This window comes from Varanus komodoensis, unplaced genomic scaffold (genome assembly GCF_004798865.1).
Source record: "Varanus komodoensis strain SLA01 unplaced genomic scaffold, ASM479886v1 scaffold22, whole genome shotgun sequence".
NCBI lineage: Eukaryota > Metazoa > Chordata > Lepidosauria > Squamata > Varanidae > Varanus > Varanus komodoensis.
Genome location: NW_025335606.1, coordinates 3,110,778 through 3,135,216, shown reverse-complemented (window position 1 = coordinate 3,135,216; position 24,439 = coordinate 3,110,778). Strand labels below are relative to the sequence as shown.

Below are 24,439 nucleotides of genomic sequence, written 5' to 3'. Positions count from 1 at the left end.
AAGAAAGAAAGAAAGAAAGAAAGAAAGAAAGAAAGAAAGAAAGAAAGGCGAACACTTACTATGTTGAAATACACTAATAACATAAAATTATATGCACTAGAATGTTTATCTGACATTAGAATCAAATTATAATGAAGCAGCAAAGTAAACCATTAAGACCATTAAAAGCAAGAAACCGAAACAGCTCACCTGCCGAAATAATCACGAGAAAGGTAAGTTTTTAACTGGTGCCTGAAAGAGTAAAGGGTTGGTGCCAACCGAAACTCAGAGTGGAGTGAGTTACGTGACTGGGGAGCTATTATGGAGAAAGCTCTTCTCCTTACTGTCCCTCCTCTTGCCTCACTGAGGAGAGGAATATGGAGAAGGGCCTCTGATGACGACCTCAGTGATGAGTAAATAAATGAGTGAATGCTACCTCCAGCATCAGAGGCAGAGACAAGTCAAAGTTGTGGCTGCACTAATTGCCTTCCTGTGGATCTTCCCTGTTCAGCTTGTTGGTCATTGTGTGAATGGGAGGAAGGACTAGGTGGATCACTGCTCTGATCCAGGAAGGATTTCTATGAACTTACCCATGTTCACCAAACACAGAGGACTATTTATGAAGTACGAACCAACCATGATGCATGTTAAATTTAGGAGGAAGAGGGACAGCATTAGCATTTCCGTTATTGTCTCATGGCTGAAGGAAAGCCAAGATGAGCGCCAAAGTGTCTCATGATGCTGTGTGTGAAGCAGTATGGGAAGTCCTTCAAGAAAGTCAGACAAAGCCATGCAAGTTTTGGAAACTGTGGAGCTGCAGATCAGGTTGCAAAATTATGATCCGGAGAAAGATAAACATCTACCTGGCACTGTCAGACTCTAGGCTGCTGCATGGCCTAAATTCTTGATTTGTGTACTGGGAGAACAGCAGCACCGTGATGGGGCTGAAGCAGTTTATTTATTTATTTAGAATTTTTGTATGCTGTCCCATCGCATAGCCTCGTGCATCATATGGACTCAGAGGCTGTGAGGAAACTCAGTAAGAATAAAAAACTAGGGCAAATGCTTTCTTGGCCTCGGAGTCCCTAATTTAAAGGATTCCCCAGGTCCTTGATCCTGGCCTGAACAAAGCTTGCAAGCTCCCTTCTCCTCTTACTCGAAATGAGAACATGGTGGTCAAAGCTGATGAAGTCAAGCCCACTATCAAGTTTCAGATGAAAAAAGAAATGCTCTCCGCCCTTCACCATGCCGTGTGCTTGCCATACCAGAGACTGGCCTCTCCTCTACCACAGCCCATCACAAGCTTGTCCCCTTGCCAATTGGTGACGGCAACTGGTGTTGGAACAGCAAAGGGGGGGTGGCGTGTGAGCATGTGCAGCAACCCAATTTGAAGAACCATCTTGGAGGCGGCCCTCCCACTGCCAGGGTCCTTCTTCTTCCCATTTGAAGCCTGCTCAGGACTAGGATTTCTGGCTAGTAGACTAAGGCGGACTGTTGTTTCTGGGATTAATTTATTAGCCTTTGCAGGTATTTGTTTTGGGTTCTTCAGTATTTTTAATCTGTATTTTTACTTTTTAGTGTATTGTTGTATGGCAGACATTTTTATATTTGGTTTATTGTTGTATATTTATTTTGGAAATGCATTTGGAATGTATTGCAGAATGCATTTGGAATCCCAATTGTTTGAAAATGTGTATTTGTTTTTATTGTTGGAAAGGAAAAACACCCAGAGAGCCCTATGGGTTATGGGTACGGTATAGAAGTAAAATCATCATCATCTTCTTTATCTTGTGCATGAGAGAGGAATGGATTTTGTTCCCCAACATGGTGATGGAGTAAAATGAGTGTGTGTGGGGGGGGGGGGGGGGGGGGGGGGGGAGGAGTTCCACTGCAAGAAGGCTGACGAGTCTTCTTTTTGCTGCATCAACCATTTCTCCTCCCGGGATTGCCCCCAATCCTGGATGCAACCTTGTTCAGGGACAGCATCATGAAGGGTGGTACAGAAAAAAATCTTCCGAAGACTGTAATGGCATAGCGCTGCCACACTTGAAGTGCTAGCCCAGTGCCCGGTCTTGACCCTTCTCCCATAACCTGTAGGAGTATTTACTTGAATTGTTTCTACAACACTAACCGGTGGCCATTCCTGAAATGGGGCAGGTGAGGAGATGCACAAGATGATAATGGCCCACCCACCATGGGTAAGAGCACCTAAAAGTTATGCGAAGGAGGACAACTCTACACAGAGGTGTCATTTCCAATGGCAACCTCATGCCCAACTGAACATGGCAGTCCACCTGTGTAGCAGGAAAGTGGAGGAGCATTTCTACACCTTAGCAGGTCTCCTCAGTGCTCAGCAGAATACTATAGAGGTCCAGTATACCAAGTGGTGAAGTGTAGCAACTTGTCCCTGAAGCTGGTTTTCATGTGCAGAATCAAGTGGCCAGGTAAATATGTGGATGTAGCATTTTTAAAATAGAGTGTCAGAAGACCTCCACCTCTTCTTTAGTCCCCTGGGGTGTGTACCCTGGGACATGTTTGCCTAACATTTCAGGATAACCAGAAAGATGGAAGAGGAGAGGAACTTCCCTTATCTGTTCCCTCTGCACCTTCCCACCTCTGCTCCAACTCCCTCCAAAAGGGTAAGTGAAGTAACAGAAGGCTGATAAGGAGCACATAACAGTTGATGAGGATATTCTTTCTACACTTGGGACTAGCTTTGAAAGGTATCAGGTCCCCCCACCAGACCCATTGCCACAAAAGGGAGGGATAAGAGAATGCCATTTATTTCCTGGTTGCTCCAAGGGGGACTTCAGGGATCCAAGCCAACTCTGAAGACCAGCAGAGGACCCAGGAAAACAGCAGAGTCTGCTACAAGAAAAACCCTAGCTTGGCAATGACAGAAATAATAAACCAGCATTTATCCATGCATAGTTCACTTGGAGCAGGTGCGTGCGCATGGATGACAAGTGCCACTCAGGGCCGAAATGATGGGACTTGTACAACCTCTGCATGTGCCGCAGGATGCCCAGCATATTTTGCCGAGCAGTTAATCCACTGCTTCTCCATTGCCTCTTTGACTGCACCTTCAGGAGATTCATGGCGATGGACAAAGGTCTGTGCACAGATATTCCCTGGAGGTCTCATGACCTGGGTCATTCCTGCACCTAGTATTTTCCTGCAAACAGAAGCAATCTCTCCAATTCAGACAGATCCACATTTAGCCTACCCCCTACCTCCAATTTAAGCTTCAGGGTTATCCACATGTGAACAACTTACTTTAAAATATAAGCAAGAATCTAAAGGATTCTTGTGAGCCACCTTGACAACGGCAGCTGTGGGACTTTATAGAAATGAAATAAATGAATAGAGAAAGAAAGAGATGCCTAGAGCAGATCTGAAAGGCAACATCCTGCACCAGCACAAGAATGAGTTGAGTTTGCAAGGAAGAGTGGTTCCTAGGTTCACCAGTTTAATGAAAAGTTGTGAATTGTGTTGATGATTGACGTGCATTATGGCTGGAGGACCTGGGTTTCATTCACAGCTAAATAAGTCCTAAAACAGTCAGAATGATGGGTAGTGGCTTATCAATAATGGAGAAGAAAGGGCTTTGAGATGTCCCATTATCTAAATAATTGATGTTGCACTTGGGCTTTGTAATTCCTTAATAAAACTGACTGATTGATTTGGCTAATTAATTCCTCCTTTGACAGGCTTATTGCTTTTTTTTTGCAATGGGCATGAGTGGGGGAAGAGAGTGAAGATGGAAGTGGAAAGAGCAGGAATGAAATGAAGATAATTCAAAACGAGGGAGAAAGATTCAAAATCTTCATAATGCTTAACCCACCAGAGACGTCTTGAAACATATGCAACTGTTAAGACTGAATTAGAGAGGCTGTCTTTCCACCCTCTGGTTAATCATAAAAACAGTCTGACAAGTGCTCAAAACCCTCCCAAAATCTCCCAGAACAAAACCCAACCGGTTCTCCTTCTCTTTAAAAAACAACAACCATCCACCACAATCTGCACCCCAAAGCACCTGATCAAACATTATGATAAACCATAAAGCATCCCTTCCGACCATACCAGTAGTAAACTCGCTTGAGCCTTAAATATGTCTGCATAACTTGAGCAGAGTCAAATGTTTAAAGCCCCACTTCAGCTTAGCAGCCATAATTACTGAGCAAGCTGAGCACCACGGAAACTCACACTTCATCAGGAAGGAAATGCTTCCTCAAGCTCAAGCATTTACCGGAGGGGAAATAATTTGAAGGATGAGTTGACATAAATAACTTGCATTAACTTGTTTTCATCATTGCTAGTTGGTTTATTTCAGAACAAGGGGGTAAGAAAGAGAAAGTGTGTTTGTGCGGGGAAGTATTTGATGGGAGAGAGTAAAGAGGGTTCCTCTTTATAGAATGGCAGTACAGAAGCACAGCAAAACAACCACCTCCTCTTTTACTCTTTGAAGAGAATTTGATGGTTGTACTTCTTGGGTAGGAAAGACAGTTTGGAGGAAGCTTAGGTGTGGGGTGAACTTCCAGACTTGCCAAACTTGTATTAATTTGAAATATGAAACTCAAAGACTTTGGCCACCTAATGAGAAGGAAGGACTCATTGGAGAAGAGCCTAATGCTGGGAACAATTGACGGGAAAAGAAGAAGGGGACGGCAGAGAATGAGGTGGCGGGATGGAGTCAGTGAAGCAGTTGGAGTGAGCTTAGGTGGACTCTGGGGGATGGTGGAGGACAGGAAGGCCTTGAGGAATGTTGTCCACAGGGTCACAATGGGTCAGACGCAACTTCATGACTAGGAACAACAACAAAGGATGACAAACCAAAAGGGTCTTGAGAAGATGACCAGTTTCTCTGGCATGGGTTCACCAGATGTTATGCAAAATGAAACTGAACATGACTTTAGATCATTCCACTCAAGCAGAATACTGAGGACTCTCTAGAGATGGCAAAGGAATCCCAGTAAGAAAGGCAGATGTCCTCAGAGAGTCTGCCCCTTCTTTTGTCTCTAAATGTTAGGCTGCATTCTTCAAGTCTCACCGTATCGGCCTAAATCAATCAAGCCCACCTGCTCCAACAAGAGACATCACTGGGGAGGAATCTAGGTGAACGTCAGTTATGGATGTCCACATCCCTCCTGAAAATATTTCTCTTCTTCTCCAAGGTTGTTTTGGTTACCCTTGGAATTGCTGAGGGTTCTGATGGTGACTCACCAAGCAAGTCCTAGGCTAATTTCACACATTCCCATAAATTGACTGGAACAACTCTGGACATTTCTTCTGAATCAAGGCAGAAGAAATCACAGGGAAACTCAGGCTCAGCCTGAGCTCACTTGCTATAAATACCATAGTAGAAAGATCCTCTATCCCTCACTCTTTGCTGATGGCCACTAGTGTACAACCCTTCCTCCTAACACTTGCATTTTGCAACCCATGCGGGCTCTGGAAGGAGGGTTGCAGGGTGGTGGAAGGAAGAATCCAGTCCCATAGCTCTGAGTCCTCATGAGATCTCAGCACATTGACACAACAGTGGAGGATGGGCAGCTGCCCCCAGCAGCCCTGCTGGTCACCTTCTCCTGTAGCAGATGCCACGGCAGGAAAGCAGCTGATAGCATTCTCCAGGCTGGGCCTGACTGGGTCAGGGAAATGGTGTGATTTGCCATCCTTCCCAAGAGAAGCTACCATGGAGAGAAGGTGGGTTCACAAAAGGCAGAAAAAGCGGACTATATGTATATGAATAAATCATAATAAATATCTAGCAGCTGGATCTTTTTCTTTTAATTTTTGTCTAGACCCAAATCTTGATCATTCCCTGCCCCTAATCTAAGTAAAAATGGAAGGAGGAGGAGGAGGAGGAGGAGGAGGAGGGGGTGGCGGCGGCTAAGACCAAGGCCAAGGATGTATCTGTTATATGCAGGTTTTAAATAATGTCTACTTTGACTCTGAGAATGACCCAATGAAATGAGAGGGGTACTTTCTGACCCAGACTTATATAACCCCCATTCAGGCATTCACTTAGATGTATGCATGCTTAAAATGTGTACTGGAGTGCAGCAAGGCATGCTGGAACCATGCCCTGTGTGTCTGGATGTCCCTACCTGCCCATTTCCCCAGTTCAGAACTTGCCTTGAGGAAGCAGTAAGGTCAGCAAGAAAGTTCTGGTTGCGTTCACTGGGACATGAGCTGAGCCCTCAGCACGAATGAGAACTCTGAAAAGATGAGCCATGCCTTAAGACGGCACTGACAAGGCCCACAGCTGAGCCCCAGGACATATCTGAATCCCTCACACATTCAGGTTCATGCCTGAACAGGACTGTTGTCCATCTAACTGTCTTCCAGGTCTGCACTTCCACCCATTTCCCAACATTCTGCCACACTCTAGTGTGATGAAGACACCAAACCTGGAAGGGGCTGTGAAGATGAAGCTGGGACCATGCAGGAAGCAGCAGGCTTGGTTGTCCATCGTGGGAGGAATACTGAACATGTTCAGTATCCGTCTCCTTAGAGGACACTCCTTTGTCTTCTGCATAAATCAATGTCTGCCATTGTTTCCTACGAGAAGAACTTACCTGAGCACAAGCCATGCAGTGGAGCTAAACTCCTGACCCCAGGAGTGAAAGTCCTGCTATCCAACTTCCCGAACAAAACGGGTTCTACCCAGCTTCCTCAAAGTACATCCTGCATAAAAGTTTATATCAAAGGGTGTGCATGTTTATATCCACAGGGATTTTTTAAGGATATGCATTTGGCCTAAAACCCAACCACTTCCTTTTCCAAAGAGGTGAAAGGGCAGAATTTACAATCTAAGTCCCACATTTAGAATCAAATTAACGCCACTTGAACTCTGTTCATGTCACTTGCTTCATTTATTTTAAAATCTAAATTGAGCAGAAATATCAGTGCATCTGCTGGTTCAGACTCAATTTTTCCTGAGTTAGATAAATATGGCTGATTCAGGAAAAGAAAAAAGAAAAGAAAAGAAAAAAGACATCCTCTTGTTTGCTTTGTGGTTATTATGTGTACTATTTCCTTATTTCCTACTTGTTCTCCCAGGATGCATTTCTTCAGCATGCAAATGTTATTGTCACATGCTCTGGCACATCAGTGCGACATTTGTTTGAATAGCAGTTCACCTGCACAGCACACCTCAGAGGGTAGTTAGAGGAGAAAGGAGAGATTTGCATTGGGATCCACCACTGTTTGAGCTGAGCAAAAACTCTCCGTACGATGACTACCTAATTCCACAAGCTCATTCTGCAGGAATGCATGAGAAATCTGTTTCGGCTCAGTACTGATTAGGATAGCTCAGTTCGTATTTTCTGGAATGAACCTGGGCTTGAATGCAATCTCTGGTTGAAGTCCTTGAATTTTGAGCTTGCAGTGTGATTTGTGCATTGCAGCACAACGAAAGAAAAACTTGTGTCTGGCATACATTTGCGGGGTGGGGAGGTCCATGAAAAAATACATACCTTTGAAAAATGAAAAAATGAAGAATGGGTACATTTCAAAGGTACACATGGGAAAAAAGAAGGCTGTGAAAATGCACGGATGTTTCCAGGACGAATACAGCTTGGTACCTGATCTGGCCATGAGACAGAAGGAGCCTCAAGGTGGAATCAGCAGAAGCTCCTTGAGTTTCCCAGGTTTGTACACCTCTAATGTCCCTCCAGCTGCAAAGTCGCACCTGCAATTTTGGTTCAGCTTGCGAAGGGGCCTCAGCCCCTTCTGTGCTCCAGAATCACCTTATGAATTTTCCAATCTCCCTTTAAAGTAATTCAAACGGCTTAAGGTCACTGCACCGGGCAGAAGCAAATTCCATAATTTAACTGTGCACGGTGTAAAGAAGTCCCTCCTTTGATCTGTTCAAATCATGCACCACTGAGATTGACCCAGTTCAGCCCTAGGGCTGTGTGTGTGCATGTGTGTTTGTGTGGTGTATGCTTCTCTCTTTTAAATATTAAAAACCACCTTGCACATACATGCAAGCATTGGATCATACGGAACTCCATTTGACACCCTGTGATTCAAATAACAGCCTTTTGAGAGGAAAAAGAATATATATTTATTTTTATTTCAAGATAATGGAGGTGAAAGAAGTACAGGATACTTCTTCTGCATCCTATTTAAAACTTAAACTTAAAGCTTCTAAGTTTTAAAAAGTCCAGGGACTTCTCTACTTCTTCCATGTTATTTGCAGTAGGAAGAAATCCTTGTGCTTTTCCTGAGGGGTTCCTTTCTATTTTTCTTTATGTCCCTATGAAGTCCGTTGTACAGCACAAAGTATAATGTGGAAGGCAGGCCTTACACAAGGTTTCCATAGCAGATCACGGCATCCTATGGGCCAGTGTGGTGGGGTGGGTGTTGTACTGGGGAACTGGGAGTTCTGGGTTCAAGTCCCCTCTCAGCCATGGACCATGCTGGTGACTTCCGGCCAGTCACTCACTCTCGGCCTAACCTACCTCACAGGGTTGTTGTGAGGATAAAATGGAGCTAGGTAAGCTGCCCATTGGGTCCCTCAGCAGAGAAAAAGTAGTGGGATATAAAGGCAATGTGATGGCATTGTCCAGGAAAACACTGCATTATCCTCTCTCTAGAAAAAGCCCCCAGACGTGGTTGGAAAATGCAGGAGAGGTGCTGGGAGGATGCAGCATCCTCTAAAGGACCCACCGGCTGCCATGAGCGAGAGACCACAAGTGCAGAAGACTGGCTCACTGGGGAAAGTCTGCAGGGACCCATTTCACCCGCCCCTTTCTTGTGCAAGATGGCTAGAGTGACTCTGAAGGCGTGAAAGCTCAGACGTCCTTCTTGTGATGGGGGGAATTTTAAGACAGACTAACAAACAAACACACCTGATATTGAACCGAGACTTTTAACGTAATATGTTCCTATTTCTATTTTACTACTGGCAATTTTTAATTCTCCAATTTTATTGTTTATTCATTTTTCACTTGCAGTGCTTTTGTTCCCTTACCGCCTCTCTTCTCCTCTCCTCTCCTCTCCCTCTTTTCCCTTTCTGGTAAAGTATACTAAATTAAATCAAACAACTTCCATAGCATGGAACCTGCAATATTGGCAGTGGAACTGGGAACTACTGAAGAAGCTAGGGGCTTCACTTTTTGCTGAGCTCCCGGCAGGATGGACAATGTAGTCCATGAAGGGCTGAAGCATGAACTGAGGATGCACGCCAGTCTCAGCTAACCTTTCAAACTTTGCACATGGAGTGACCTATCTGCCAAACGTCCCCCTTTCCTTGGACTCCCCTATTTTGCCTCCAGTTATGCCTGGACCTCCTGGCTGTTCTAACAAAGATCCACAAGGTAAGACTGCTGAGCATAGCTGGGTCCATGCAGCTCTGGGGCAAGTACCACAAATGAAGAGAAAGCGAGCATGGAAGCAGCAGAACGGCGGGGCAGGGGCATGAAGGTGCCTGGTTCCAGCTCACACCATGGGCCACCTGGTGCAGTGGCCTGACTGACCCCAGCCTCTCAGGCTTTCAGGAATAATTTTTCCTGCCATACCTGGACATGCCAGGGACTGAGCCTGGGGCCTTCCACAGGCAGAGCAGGTGCCCTACCTCTGAGCCAAGGACAGAACTGTGGGTGGCTGAACAGTCCTCTTTGATTAAATCCTTGCCATCAGCTTCAGGAGCAGGACTGGGGTATTTTTAACTCCTGGATGAAACGCAAGGTAGACATGAATACGGATGTGTGAGGAATCCACTCTGCTGGATTCTCCCAAGACTGGGGTGTGGTTTCTTGCAGCTGTGAGTCCAGCTGAGCAGGCGGAACATTCTTGTGGGCACCTACCAGGAATCAAGCTTGCATGAGCATCATGTAAAAAGCATCTTTCCATCACACAGGTGACCTGCAGGCTTTTGGGGGGCTGCACATGCTTTGGAAAAGGTTGCTGGGGCACAGCCAGAGTCCTGCCAGGGTCCGCAGGCTTCGGCTCAGGTTGCTGCTGAGGCCAGGGTGGAGAAGTCCAAATAACAAAGGAGAGTTAGTTCCTTCACACAGTCCGCTCATCACAAGAACTGATGCTGCAGAGCTTCACTCCTTTCTTGCCTGCATGGAGTTCTGAGATCTAGGCTCATGCAGACCAAAGGTAGCTCGCTAAGCTAGATCACAACCTCTGGCACCTTCATGGTTCGATTAAAACCCACGAGTCTCCTGGAAAAAGCAGTCTGATAATGCTAAGTATGGATTTGCGACAGATTCTCTGTTAAAGAAAACAACCTGCGTGATCATCTTTTAAGCAGCAGATCGACAGGGCTTTCAGTGTGTATTCACAATCAGTTATTCAAATCTTGTGCACGCGCCAAGTTTCTGAATCTCAAATGACACATTAAATTGGATGTGCCGGTTGAGGGAGGTAATTAGCATACAAAATGACTTTCCTGAGACTCGTGATGGGGTTGCTGAGCTTATCATTGAGGAGATACTGACACGAGCATCACAACCAGCCCTCAGCAGTTCTCCAGCTTCCCCATCGCTTACCCACCGGAGGCACAGAAATCGGAGTGTATTTTGTACAATGTCTGTGGTTCTGGGTGTTGCTTATGGCTGGATGATGGACTGATTGACACTCACAGAGAAAGAGCAAACAGAAATTCACTCCGATGATGTTTAAGCATGTTGCTTCTTGTTTTCCATTTTTAAAAGAGCGGTGCTAAGTTAGAATGGACTGACTTAGGCGATTGGTAAACAGAATGGGAATATGAATTCCTTTCTTAATAGAGATGCTTTACTTTTGTTTCTTTATTGAAATTCTCTTTAGCTTCAAAGCCACCCAAGGTGTGTTTGACCTTCCATATCTTCACTCAAAAGGTGGGGCATTTTCACTCAGGACCCGCCCTTTAACAGGAAAAGGAAGTCCAATGACTTAATAAATAGTGCTATGTTCATTGTTCTTTGTGTGGATGTGGGTGAGAAAGACGCTATTAACACACTGGTAAAGACATTGACAACCAATCTTAGCTAGATAAGACAGAGGAATGGATGTCTCTGTCTAAATTTTCTGAAAATCATTTTCAGACTCACCTGGCTGGCTGGCTGGCTGGCTGGCTGGCTGGCTGGCTGGCTGGCTGACTTCCTTCCTTCCTTCCTTCCTTCCTTCCTTCCTTCCTTCCTTCCTTCCTTCCTTCAACGTGCTTTTTGTTTCATCTACATAGGTAAGGTACACATCTTTTTATATACTTCAAACTCCAACTGCAACCCGAGATGCCAGGTAATGGGACAGTATATAAAAGCTTTACATAAATTTGAATAAACATTTTGATTAAAGTGTTAAGATACTATAAAATGCACATTAAGCAATTTTAGAAGTACACAATTTCAAACATGATCACAAATTCAGGAATTTAAAAATATTTCTGAGAGAGAAACAAAAAAATTTCCACTCCATTCATGCTCACAGTTGGGGTTGCACACGGGAGATGTTAGCATAATTTATGAAGAAAACCATTTGCGTCTCTCCAAGCATATCAGCTAAATCAAGGAGTGGGAGAAGGAGATGAGCTTCACCGTGAATCATATATACCCTTGCCACTTCACACACAGATTCCCCATCAGGGGTCTAGGAACCCTTCCGCAGATGTACTATCTCATAGAAACAGAGAAACAGAGTGAGTCAGAAGGGGCCTCCTGGGCCATCTAGTCTGACCTCCGGCACCAGCCAGCTCCACTCACGACATGCCTGCCATGTGCATGTCCAGTCTATCTTTGAACACCCTCACCGATGGGGCCTCAGCCACCTCTCGTGGAAGCCCCTTCCACACCCTCGGGGTCCTGACTGTCAGGAAGTGCTTCCTGGCATCCAAATGGAACCTGGGTTCCCTGAGCTTGGCTCTGTTGGAGCGCGTCCTGCCTTCCTCTGCAGGGGAGAACAGGTCTCTCCCCACCTCCGTGTGACACTCCCTCATATGCCTATATGTCACCGTCAGATCCCCTTGGAGTCTCCTCTTCTCCAGGCTGAAAAGACCCAGTTCCCTCAGTCTCACCTCATACGGCATCCCCTGCAAACCAGCCACCATCCTTGGGGCCCTTTGCTGCACTGACTCCAACCTGGCTATAATGTGGAGCCCAGAACTGAACACGAGACTCCCTGTGTCTTGTGTTCTCTCATACTCATGGGGTGGGGGGAACTGCATGTGATTATCAGGGACTGAGCCAACACGCCAGTCATCCCCACATCTGTATTGCCAAAGTCTTCAAACTGCGTTGCTCTAACATACAAGAGATGTCAGAGCTTTCAGAAAGTATGGCACAGAGCTGTGGGGAGAGAGGAAAAAAGCAACCCATGTGCTCCACCGCTATGTGTACCAATGCCTCAATATGCAGCAAAGAGTTGTTTCAACAGGATAAAAAAATATCTTATAGTCCTTGGCAGGAAATTACTCCCATATCTGTACTGTGGTCTTCAGCCAATGTAAATCAAACCCCCTGCAATGAAGGGAGGTTAAGGGCTGGGACAGTGCCCATCTTAGGGTTAATAGACATTGTCCACTTGCAAACCAGAAGATATAGGACCTAGTTTACTCTCTTCTCAAATGCTCACTAGTTTTGAGAAAGCAGGCCTTGATCCCTTTACTGCTGCCACTGGAAATAAATCCTGCTCAAAGCAAAATTTGACTTAATTGGCTGGGACAGATTACTTTGTGACATAAATTTGTTAAATTGGCTCTAGGAAAGAGAGCTTTGATTGTGTTTTTGTTTTCATTTTTGTTTATTTGTTTGATTGTATTTTGGGCCATTGAGTTATTTTAGTTAATTTAACACATTTCAGGTACTATTAGTTGTTTGCAGTTTGTTAAAGTATTACTTTGTTATTAGCATTATCTAGCTGCTGCTGATACTCCATGTCTTCTATCCATCTTGCTTTGTTTTTTATGTAAATGTCTGGATGTTGATCAAGCTATAAACTGAACTGAATTCAACACAGCCAAAGTAAGAAAACATGACCATTTTTTTAAAATGGAGCTGCTTATTTTTCTTGTGATTTTAATTATTTTCAATGCTCTATTTTAATTAAGTTGCTAGTTTTAATCCCAATTTTAGGATTAGCTTCCTTGAGTAACATTATGGGGGCAGAAAAGGAGGATATGGATTAAATTAATCAATAAGCACCTTGTCCCACCATTAGGTCCAAGACATAAAATTACCTAATTATACCTAAATTGCTGGGGAAAGTCTTAAAATTAAGAAAGGATTGATTGGAAAAAAGCACCTATTTTCTAAGATGCGGGTCCTACATTGGCTCCCAGCATCCCTGCTCATGGGTTCAGCCAAGAGGTGACTGGAATGATTGATAGACCTTCGCTTAAGAGCCGAGAGAACTACAGCTAGTTAATATTGAACTATTTTGATCTGTTGTGAGTAAGGACCACTGAGGTATTTGCTCTTTGTGATTCAAGATCTACAAGTTACAATCCTATGCAAGCTGGAACAGAAAAGGGGTTTATAACTGGTGACATAGCTGGCTCAGGCATTTTGGAACGGGGCAATTTTCTGTCTAAACTTAGGGTTTTCCCAGTGTTGTGTACATACACTTGCTGAATTAAGGTGTGGGAGGATGAGACTGTAGCTATCTTCCAGTGTTGCACGTTTTGGAATTCATTCCTGGCACAAAGTCATATCAGAATGTGTTGAAAAATGAATGCATGCATGCAAACCCACACCTCAAATTTAGAAGATTTGAGGTAAAAAAGACAGTCGGAATAGTATTAATATTATTTAAATGTTAATGCATCCATGGAGTGCTTATTATTTATTTATTTATATTCTTAAGGGCAGATTAAGTTAGAAATGGAATATGCATGATCCTACGCATGGCTGCTATGGTCAAGATGCAGGATGATCCATTCACCCATATTTATTTATTTATTCAATTTATATCTCATCCTTTTCTTTCTTTTTATGAACTCCATGCTGCTTCTATCATTCTCTTCCTTCTGCTCTCAATCTTATTCCCACAACAACAACAGCAACCCTGTGAGGTAGGTTGGGCTGAGAGTTGGTGACTGGCCCAGTCACCCAGTTGGCTCCATGTTGGGCAGGGACAAGAACCCAGTACTCCTGAGTCCGAGCCCTGCCGTTTTAACCACTAAATGGCATTGTCTCTCATACATGCAAGGCAACCTATTCAAATCATGGCTTACAAGTAACTCAACCCCTTTGTGATTTGGAATCAGTACCCAGACCTTCAGTTCCGGAGTTTGGATTGGAACCATGATGGGAAAAGGGGGAGTAATTTAGCAAATATGAGTCCTCTATTCACTCTTCCCATGACTCTTCTCACAAAGTGATGATGCAGGTATGGGAACTGACTGATGAAATACCATGATAGGGGACTGTTGAGGGAAAAGAATAGAAACACTTGATTCTCAGAATGAACCAAGGTCTTCATGCTTTTCAGTTAGGTGTGGGAGAGGTAAAATACTTAATACAGACCACTCATTTTTCCAAGGATTATTTCCCTGGAGAGAATGATGAAGTTCAACAACACTTGATACACCTTTTTATGGGAACTGAATATGGAACTGCCTGATGGTTTCTGGCATCCAGATGTGAGATTGGCAGGAACTGGCACTCCACACGGCAGAGAGGAAATTTCTCCTGGATGAATAGGAGTTGTTAGAGAAGAAGAAAGAAGATGGGGAAACTAGGACACATACCTCTTCCTTCAAAGTGATTTTGAGTAAATTCCAGCATCTTTTTTCCCTTCCTGTATATTGCCATGTAAGAGCCAAAACACACATGTAGCTACATCATTTTCTTTTCATTTTCTCCCCTCCAGGGTAGGAACAAGAACCTCAGCCTGGACTGAAGTGGTAGCTTGATGGGCAGTCCGTTTTTTAGATCTGTGTTGGGGATCCTGAACCTTCATTAGAATAAATATGAACAGAATACAGATTTAGTTGTTTCAGGCACATTTAAAATAACCTTTCCTTGACCAGAAAATGGAAGCATTTTCTGGGAGAAACAAGGATCTGAGAAGATTGACACAGGATCTGAGCATGAAAGGACAAGGGGGAGGGGATGGAAGTACATAGAAACAGAGCAAGGCAGAAGGGGCCTCCCAGGTCATCCAGTCCAACCTCCAGCACCAGCCGGCTCCACTCACAACATGCCCACCATGTGCATGTCCAGCCTATCTTTGAACACCTGCACCGATGGGGCCTCAATGACCTCTCGTGGAAGCCCATTCCACACCCTCGGGGTCCTAACTGTCAGGAAGTGCTTCCTGGCATCCAAATGGAACCTTGGTTCCCTGAGCTTTGATCCATTGGAGCATGTCCTGCCTTCCTCTGCAGGGGAGAACAGGTCTCTACCCACCGCCGTGTGACATCCCCTCACACACCTGCATGTCGCCAACATATCTCCTCTGAGTCTCCTCTTCTCCAGGCTGAAGAGGCCCAGTTCCCTCAGTGTCACCTCATACCCCATCCCCTGCAAATCGGCCACCAACCTTATGGCCCTACGCTGCACTGACTCCAACCTGGCTATATCCTTTCTGTAATGAGGGGCCCAAAACTGAGCACAATACTCCAGTTGTGGGCACATCAGAGTCATGTAGAGTGGTAGTAACACCTCTCTCGATCTAGAAGCCACACTTCTGGCTATGCAACCAAGGGTGGTGTTTGCCCTTTTGGCCACCGCATCACACTGATGACTCATGTTTAGCCTGTAGTCAACCAGCACCCCGAGGTCCCTTTCACAAGTGCTGCTCTCCAGCCACTTGTCCCCTAACCTGTACTTTTGACACCTGTTCCTATGCCCCAAGTGCAAGACCTTGCACTTGTCCACATGGAACGCCACCCTGTTGTCTCCTGCCCATGGGAGGAAAGGGATGGGAGGGATGGTGCTCCACACCTGAGGACAAAGCTGAAGACTGGGGCTGAATCTTCAGGCCATGGGGGAAGGAGAGATGCACACTGGGTTTCCAGTTCTTCAAGTCCTCTTCATAGGTGTTTCATCTTACCTGGGAAGTCATGTCAGAGTTGTATTTTTTCCCGAGGGGATCGCACTTCCTGTAGAGAATCTGACACATAGTCTAGGAGGTCCATCCTTGATCTTGGAGGTTCAAGTGACTTGTAGGGCACAGAAGGTCTTTTACCAGCTGGCACTGGCCTGATAGCCCCCACCCGTCAAGGCAGAGATATTCTTGTTGCAGACCATGAGGAGGCTCCACATTGGTACCTGCCAATGACGTCACACAGAGATGCAGCACATTAGGAGAAAGGGGAAGAAGCAGGATGAGAGCTGCACCTGGGTCTGGTGCTTTCTAGTGTTCCATCTCCTTCTGATACTATGGGTGATCCAGATTCCTCAGGATCTCTGGCCAAGGAATCATCAGGTTGCACTACAGTTGAAAGGACTGGTGTAGTTTCCCCCCATATGAAGGGTTCTGGGGTAGCCGTAGTGTCAGGGTATTCCACATGATTTTGATGTTCCATAATACCTGGCTTTTCATTTGAGGAATCCTCACCTCACCTTGGACTGAGCCAGGTGTGGGCAGCATTGTCTTTGCAGGCAGCACCCCTGCCTCATAGTTAGAGTGTGTAGTTTTCCCAGGTTGCCTCCTAGAGGAGCAGAAGTCATCTGCCTGCAATGCTCCCCATGGCCACCATTTTGTTAAAAGCAAGCCCTTTCATGGCAGCCATTTTGTGACAGTGCTCACGGCAAGCAACCCCTCCAAATTCCAAGCATGGGCACTAACTCAAAACCTTTGATGAGCCCTGCTGTAAACCAGACCTATCTCCTATAGACCTCTAAGACATTCAGAGAAGTTAGTTTGGGTCAGTCCCTCCTGTTGATTCTGCCGGCCTGTCTCCATGCCTTGATTTATCCCTTTCTTTGAAGGCTGAGATAACATGACTTGAGTCATTGTGTTTCGTTAGCTTTGTAGCCATGCTGCTCCCCAGCAGGTATTCTTGGATGCCTAGTATCTGTCTTCCATTATGGCTTTTTATGTTATTGCTATCTCTTCCTCTAATTAGCTGCCTAAATCTTCCCTTGTTTTAATTCTTAGGAAGTCTTCTCCTGTAGCTCAGTATTATTAGTTTTTTTGCTTTGTTTTCCTAAACACCTTTTTCAGCCCAAGCCTCTTATTTTCATTCCATCTAATGCGTTCCATCTCTGTCTCGGCAAGCGCCTTCGTAGCTGATGAGCAAGGGAAGGGTCGTGTTAAATGATGCTCGGGCAGCCTCTAAGGGGAAGAGAAGAGCCAAACGCATCCCTATGACAGCCCATCTGAGGAACAGCCAAGATCCCCGGGGAGTTAACTGCTGCCGAGGCTTATGGGGAGCAGAGCCCATGTATTGCTTGTCCTTTGCAACGTTATTCAGCCGATGAGTCCAGCAAATCACAGAACAGGTATTAATGTTCAAGGACAAGGCATGGGCGACACTGTCAATTTCCTAAAATGCTGGAAGTAGCTGACATCTTCTCATAGTTCTTGCTGTCTTGAAGCTTACAGAGCAGCAAAAATAAGAGGGGGTCCCATGTAGAAGTCCTGGAAAGCTCTGCTTGCAATTATCTCCAGTGTGCATTATTTTTCTTTTGTTTTGAACACAATTTAATGCTTTTTGAGAATAGGTCAGGACACACAAGGCAGTGGCACGAAAGTGCTCCTGGTCCCAGTCCTGCTCTCCCACCCTCTCTTTGTTCAGCAAACTATCTGAAGGAACTTAACAATGTGAATAGAACATTTTTGTGCAATCAGGAACTGGCCCATTCAAGGGTTGTCCCATGACCCTTCATGCAGAGCAGGCATATATGAATCGAGCCAGACCTTATTCAGGCTACCAATGTTCCCCAATTTGCTCAGCTGATTCTCTCCCAGTTGATCATTTGAGGATCTCTACCCATGTCACAGAGGAATCAATCTGTCCATTGCTTCCTTCCGTGTTCCAAAATAAAATAAAAAATAATCTTCTTTGTGCATGGGCATTGTTCAAGTGCATGCATTCATGTTAGCACTTAACTATTGAAACATAGAAACAGAGCAAGTCAGAAGGGGTCTCCCAGGCCATCTAGTCTGACCCTGGCTCCAGCCAGCTCCACTCACAACATCCCGACCATGTGCATGTCCAGCCTATCTTTGAACACCCGCACCGATGGGGCCTCAACGACCTCCCATGGAACCCCATTCCATACCCTCGGGGTCAGTGCTTCCTGGCATCCAAATTGAACCCTGGTTCCCTGAGCTTTGCTCTGTTGGAGCGCGTCTTGCCCTCCTCTGCAGGGGAGAACAGGTCTCGACCCACCTTCATGTGACATCCCCTCACGTACCTGTAGGTCACCAACATATCCCCTCTGAGTCTCCTCTTCTCCAGGCTGAAGAAACCCGGTTCCCTCAGGGATAAAGCAAATCTTTTTAGAAAGTGGTAATTTAAAAAAAAATGCCTCCAAATGCATTTTTTAAAAATTCCCAATCTCATCACAAGCTTTGTTGGGAGACATATCCACTCCCAACAAAAAATCAACATTTGGGTCTGTGTTCATTACTGGAATGTACACATTGGGTAATCTGGCTTTAAGATGCACTTATCCATTCCTAAGGCAAACCTTACCTGCATTTATCATACACTTTCTGCTGGTTCAGACATGATGCTGAATAGGTATAGGCTATTGGGTCCCACCCAATAGGTGCTAATAGACACGTTCCAACCAGCCCAATTGGAGCAATGTCTGACTCCATCCATTTCTGTAACGTTAACATCTTGAAAAGTCCACGGGTCCCATGGCATATTCCATCTGATTACATCCTAAATTGTTTATTTACATATTGATTAATGTAATTCAAAGACCATCTTGTAATGAGAGTTCTCTGGCAGCTGATGGGAATAAACATAGAAAACATAGAATAAAAGAGAAAATATAGAGAATACAACATTGATATAAATCAAGTAGACAGAAAACACTTTGCACTATGAATACATATCTACTCAAAAGTAACTCTCATTAAAATCATGGCGACTCACTGTGACTTAAGTGGGTGTCTAATAGTGTATTTATTTCAAGCATTTCTATTTTGCCTTTGCTCAGAAGAGCTCAGTGTGGCTAACCATGGAGATAAAGCAATCAGTTCACCATTTAAAATTTCACTTAAAATACAGCACTGAAATGTTGGCAAGAAAATCCATGCAGTGAAGCAACAATCTGCAGCTCAAATGCCTTCCTACAAAGAATGTTTTAACTGACATATGAAAGGCCCACGGAGCTAAGCCAGTGTGAAAAAATAGCAGGTTGAACTGTTTGAGAATAGCATTCTCCTTCCTCTTATTTATTTATTTATTTGGATATTTCTAACCTGTCCAATACGAAATGTCACTGGGCAGCTTACAGAGCAATAAATATCCAGTAAATACAGTAGCAAGATAAAATGTGACTTAGGATAAATAAAATCTGAATTAATATTCCTCTTCTTCTTCCTCTTCTTCTTCTTCGTCCTCTTCCTCTTTGAGCACTTGAAATTAGGCTTTGAAACCAGTGAAAATATCAGAGTACTGACAAATATATTCATAATGCCCAGTTCTAGTTAGCAGTTGTGTAGCTTTGCTCTGTATCAGCTGGAGTGGGGAGAAGACTTACACACTTACTGTGCAACGCACAACTGTAATCTGAATGGGATGCTACCAGGACATGGGTCATTGGATGCAGGCTGGGTCTGTCCAGGCAGCATCATGGTTGTGAAGAGATGAACGACTATTTCATTGCCATTTACAAATCATGCAAACACATCGCATTTGCAGCCCCAAATGCGACCTAGAGCAAAAACGCACATATCTGTATTTTTGCTCAGTTGCCCAAACTTACAGTCATCTTTCCCCACATCTTAATTATCATGTTTGAGCCCATTGTGGTGGTGGTGGAGGGGGCAAATTCTCAGCTGAGTAAAATGCACATTTTCCCCATTTGAAATGGCACCACTTTTGATTAGAGAGATCAATCGAGAGAGACTAGAAAAGATGCTTGTATTTGGGAATGCAAGCACCATTCAGAGAACTTCATGGTGCTGGAAATCCAAAGCTCCCCCACATCTGCTTCTGAGGATCCCCTGACTCTCCGGGCAGATATGGGAGGGGGTGCAGGGAACCGCAAAGGAGAGATGTGTGTGGAGATGGATGCCATTATGTTGGTGTAAGATGCTAGCTGGATACCACCTCTGACTCTTCTTCTGCAGCCAGAAGAAGAGGTTCATGGTCTAAACAAAGACAGAAGCTTCCATTACTAATAATACCTGGCTTAGCAAATCCAGAAGCTTCATAATATTCACAGCCAATCACAAAAGTGGGTACCTCCACGTCTCATCTCCATTAATTCACGAAAGTGATCCTATGAGGACCATGAGGTTTCCTGACACTAAGGTTCTCGAGAAGTTTTTTCTGTGTGCAAGGAACTCACGGGATGGCCCGAGAACATGCTGTTTGACAACTTGGAAAGGGTTCAGAGGAGCGCAAGAAGGATGATCCAGAGACTGGAAACAAAGCCCTGTGAGGAGACATGGAAAGACCTGGGCATGTTTCGCCTGGAGAAAAGAAGACTGAAGGGAGACAGGATGGCTCTCCATAAGTACTTGAAAGGGTATCACAAAGAGGAAGGACAAGATCCCTTCTCGATCATCCCAGAGTGCAGGACCGGGAATAATGGGCTTAGGTTGCTGGAAGCCATCTACAACTGCAGCTACATCCACAGAAGTGCCCAACAGGTGAGATGCATAAGAAAAGCTGGGATGGATCAGACCAAAGGTCTATCTGTTGCAGCATTCTCTTCTTGCAGTGCTCAAACAGATCCTCTGGGAGACCCAAGTGTGAGATGGCAGTACCTCTGAGGGCCACTGGACAGAAATGCCAAAGGGCTCCTCCCTCAGAAAGCCTGTCTTCTCAACACCATTGCCATCACCTTTCTTGTTCTCTTCCTCAGACATGTTTGCTCCCACTTCTTTCCTGGACAGCAGAGATCCATGAGCAAAAGTCAACAGCAGCTGCTGCTCCTCCTTCTCACCTCCGCTGTGGCCTGGGGAAGAGTGAGAACCCCTTGAAGAAGCTGGCTGTCATGCAACAGAGGAGGAATGGGTCCAGGGGGACTTCTGGGGCCCATGCTAGGTGTTGGTCCTACGCCAGTGCCCAGTGATCCCCATGCTCGATGCCAGACCTGGCACAATATCACCCCTGTGGTTGTTTCTGGGCAACAGGTCCTGCTTCTGAGTTTCCCATAGGCATTTCATGGGCCACTGAGGGAAACCAGGTGATTGACTGGATTCACCTTTGGTCTGATGTAGCAAAAACCATGTTACATTCCTAAGTTCAATCTTGAAGGGACTGAAGAGATAACTTTCCCATGGAATAATATTCCTGTAAATAATATTTAAACTGAAATGCCAACATACACTTCTTGGGATGTCTTGCTGATATAATTACGGTCCCTTTCAGCCAGTGTGGGAGTGCTCCTCAACCCTGACCAGGCGCTGGCCCTTCCCTGGGTGAGCAGTGCCTGGAAACATGACCCACGCTCTGGTAACCTCCCATTTGGACTATTGCAATATGCTCTACGTGCAGCTGCCCTTGAAGGTGGTCTGGATACTTCCATTGGTTCAGAATAGAGCAGCCAGGATGCTAACAGGGACCAGCAGATACTACCATATCATGCAGTCCTATATCATTTACACTGGCTGTCAATTCAAGTCTGGGCTCTATGTAAGGTGCTGGTTATGACCTATAAGGCCCTAAATGGCTCAGATCCTGGATACCGGAAGGAGTGCCTTCTTTCCTATGTGTCTGCCCACCCCTTGAGATCTGAGGCAGAGGTTCTGCTCTGGGAGCCCTCCTTGAAGGAGATCAGGAGGGTGACTACCCAGAGAAGGCCTTTTCAGTGGTGGCACCCTGACTGTGGAACATGCTCCCCGGGGAGGTTTGTCTGGTGCCATTGCTTTATTCTTTTTGGCATCAGGCGAAGACCTTGTTATTCTTCCAATATTTTAACAGTTATTGGTTTTATCTTTGATTTTATCATTATTTATCAGATGCAGTGTGTTGTGTGTTGTTCGTTATTTATGGACGTTTTGCTTTTTGTTTTGGTTTTTTGTAAGCTGTCCAGAGGCTTTAGTAATGGATGGCATATAAAAACTTTAAACAAACAAACGGCTTGGCTACAAAGGACTTGGGCAATAGGAATGGGGAAGAAGAGAAGGTTTAAAAAGAGAGAGGGCCTGAACTGAATTCTCTGCATTTGTAACCCTTCAGCAGTCAATGCATGCAATATTTCTGCACTGCTAACTATACCACTTTCAGTCCTTGCTGTTTTACTAAATGCTAAATTTTTATTTCCTGTATATATTTTGATTTCATGTATTTTGTTTTTATTGTAGACAATAACCGGTTTTATAGTGAAGGATATCTATAGGAATAATGACCCACATAAAGAATGCTTTCTTTCTCAGGGCGGGCAGGCGTCCCTTAGTTCTCACAAGTGGACAATACCCACCAAGTGGCTTTCGTGTCCCACAATGAGATATTTCCAGAAATTAATAAGCAGAGGTTCTTCATATGGCCTTTCCTCACTTGTCCTTGACACCTGTTTGGGACATGATGCATCTCAATATTTTACTATCATGGGGTGTAACTGCTGATCATTTTTGCCTCCTCCATTCATTTTTCTAAGCCCCTTTGAAAACACTCTGAGTCTATGGTATTTTGTGGCAATGAATTTATGATTTAGAATTTAGTGGAGGATAAATCTGTGGTTGGCGGGTCAAACTATGATCCAAGACATTGGGCAATAATGGCAGGAACAGGAGTGAAAGAGCAGATAGTGGCATGTCAAGGGTGGGGAGTTTGCTGATGCCCAGGGAAAGCTTTAATGCAGCAGGAAAGCTTGTGTCGCATTTCTGCACAGGAAGGAGTGCTGAAATAGTCGCCAGTAAATAATGGCATAATCATCCATTTATTTGTATGTCACTTTTCCACAATTGTTGCTAGTCACAAAGTCATGTCTGACCCATCACGACCCCATGGACAAGATTCCTCCAGGCTCTCCTGTCCTCCACCATCCCTTGGAGTCCACTCAAGCTCACACCAGCTGCTTCAGTGACTCCATCCAGCCCCCTCATCCTCTGCCGTCCCCTTCTTCTTTTGCCATCAATTGTTCCCAGCATCGGGGTCTTCTCCAGGGAGTCCTTCCTTCTCGTTAGGTGGCCAAAGCATTTGAGTTTTATCTTCAGTATCTGGCCTCCTAAGGAGCAGTCAGGGTACTGTGCCTCAAAACATAGCAAGTGAAAACAGCTCAAAACATGACAAATGAAAAGCAGAGAACATCCTTTTCAACCTATCAGAGAGCAGTAAACATAACAATATTAAAAAATGTGAGAGAAATAAATGCAAATATTTGCAAAAAATTGCCTGGCAGACATATCAGAAGATGCAACATCCAGTAAAAGCAGTACATATGAATGTCCCCAAACCAACGACTGAACACTAAACAGGAGTGAGAATAGAGCGTAACTCAGAAAATACAAGTGCTCCCTACTAGAATGAATGGATAACCTTCCACATAGGCTCTCCACAATTAGCCTACAAACCCTGCTTGGCAACCATCCTTTCCACTTATGACAGCATCTCATCTGGCTCTCCTCTCATAGTATCTTTCTTAGCTCACACCTGGGAAGGTAAATCCTCAGTCTATAGGATGAAGTCATACCAGGAGCTGGCATAACACCATTGCCCCTTCTGCCTCCAGCTGAATGCTCCATACAAGAAAGCCAAGCCAGAAGACCTCTGCTACCTCTAGGAACTGATCCACGATCAGGCACACAGATGGCCAGTTTCCATGGTCAGGAGAGATCTCTTCACTTGTTACACAACTGTCTGTAGCACTGCATGTGGGTTAGCATGAACATCTGAAGAGCACTACATATGAGGAGCATATGAAGGGGCCTGTTGCTTCTTCATGATGCTGCCTGCATGGTAGAGAAGCTACAAATAATTTTTCAGGTGAGAGGCTCTCTCTGTCTACAACCACATTGTTTGTTGCAACCAAGTTCTACCATTTTCAATTAGTGTACCCCTGTTTGGGCATCCTGGTCCATCTAGTTCCATGCAGTTGGAAAATGCATGAAGAAAAGGGTGGCTGAGCACCCTAGTTTCTTCATTGCCTCTGCCACCTCTTTGCAAATTGGAGATGAACATCTGCAGCAGAAAGCCATCTCTACTCAAGCAGGTGTCCCACTGGAGTCTGAGACTTAACTCTGTTCTTCACGGGGGGCTCAGAATCAAGTGAGGCACCTACTTGAGTAGAACAGGCTATAGCTGCAGAGATTTACTTTGTGGCTTGTAAAAGATGATGGAGACCATAACACAGATGGGAGCAGAGCAGGTGGATCTAGGGCAAGGGAGGTCCACGTCAAGGAACAGGAGGTGAATCACCAAAGAAGGGGGCAAAGGAAGGCAGTAACC

At 44.9% G+C, this 24,439-nt stretch overlaps 1 pseudogene; it reads left to right on the top strand.

Moving 5' to 3' along the window:
- Nucleotides 1–695: 695 nt before the first annotated feature.
- On the top strand, nt 696–1,370 carry LOC123023906 (annotated as a pseudogene).
- Nucleotides 1,371–24,439: the final 23,069 nt, after the last annotated feature.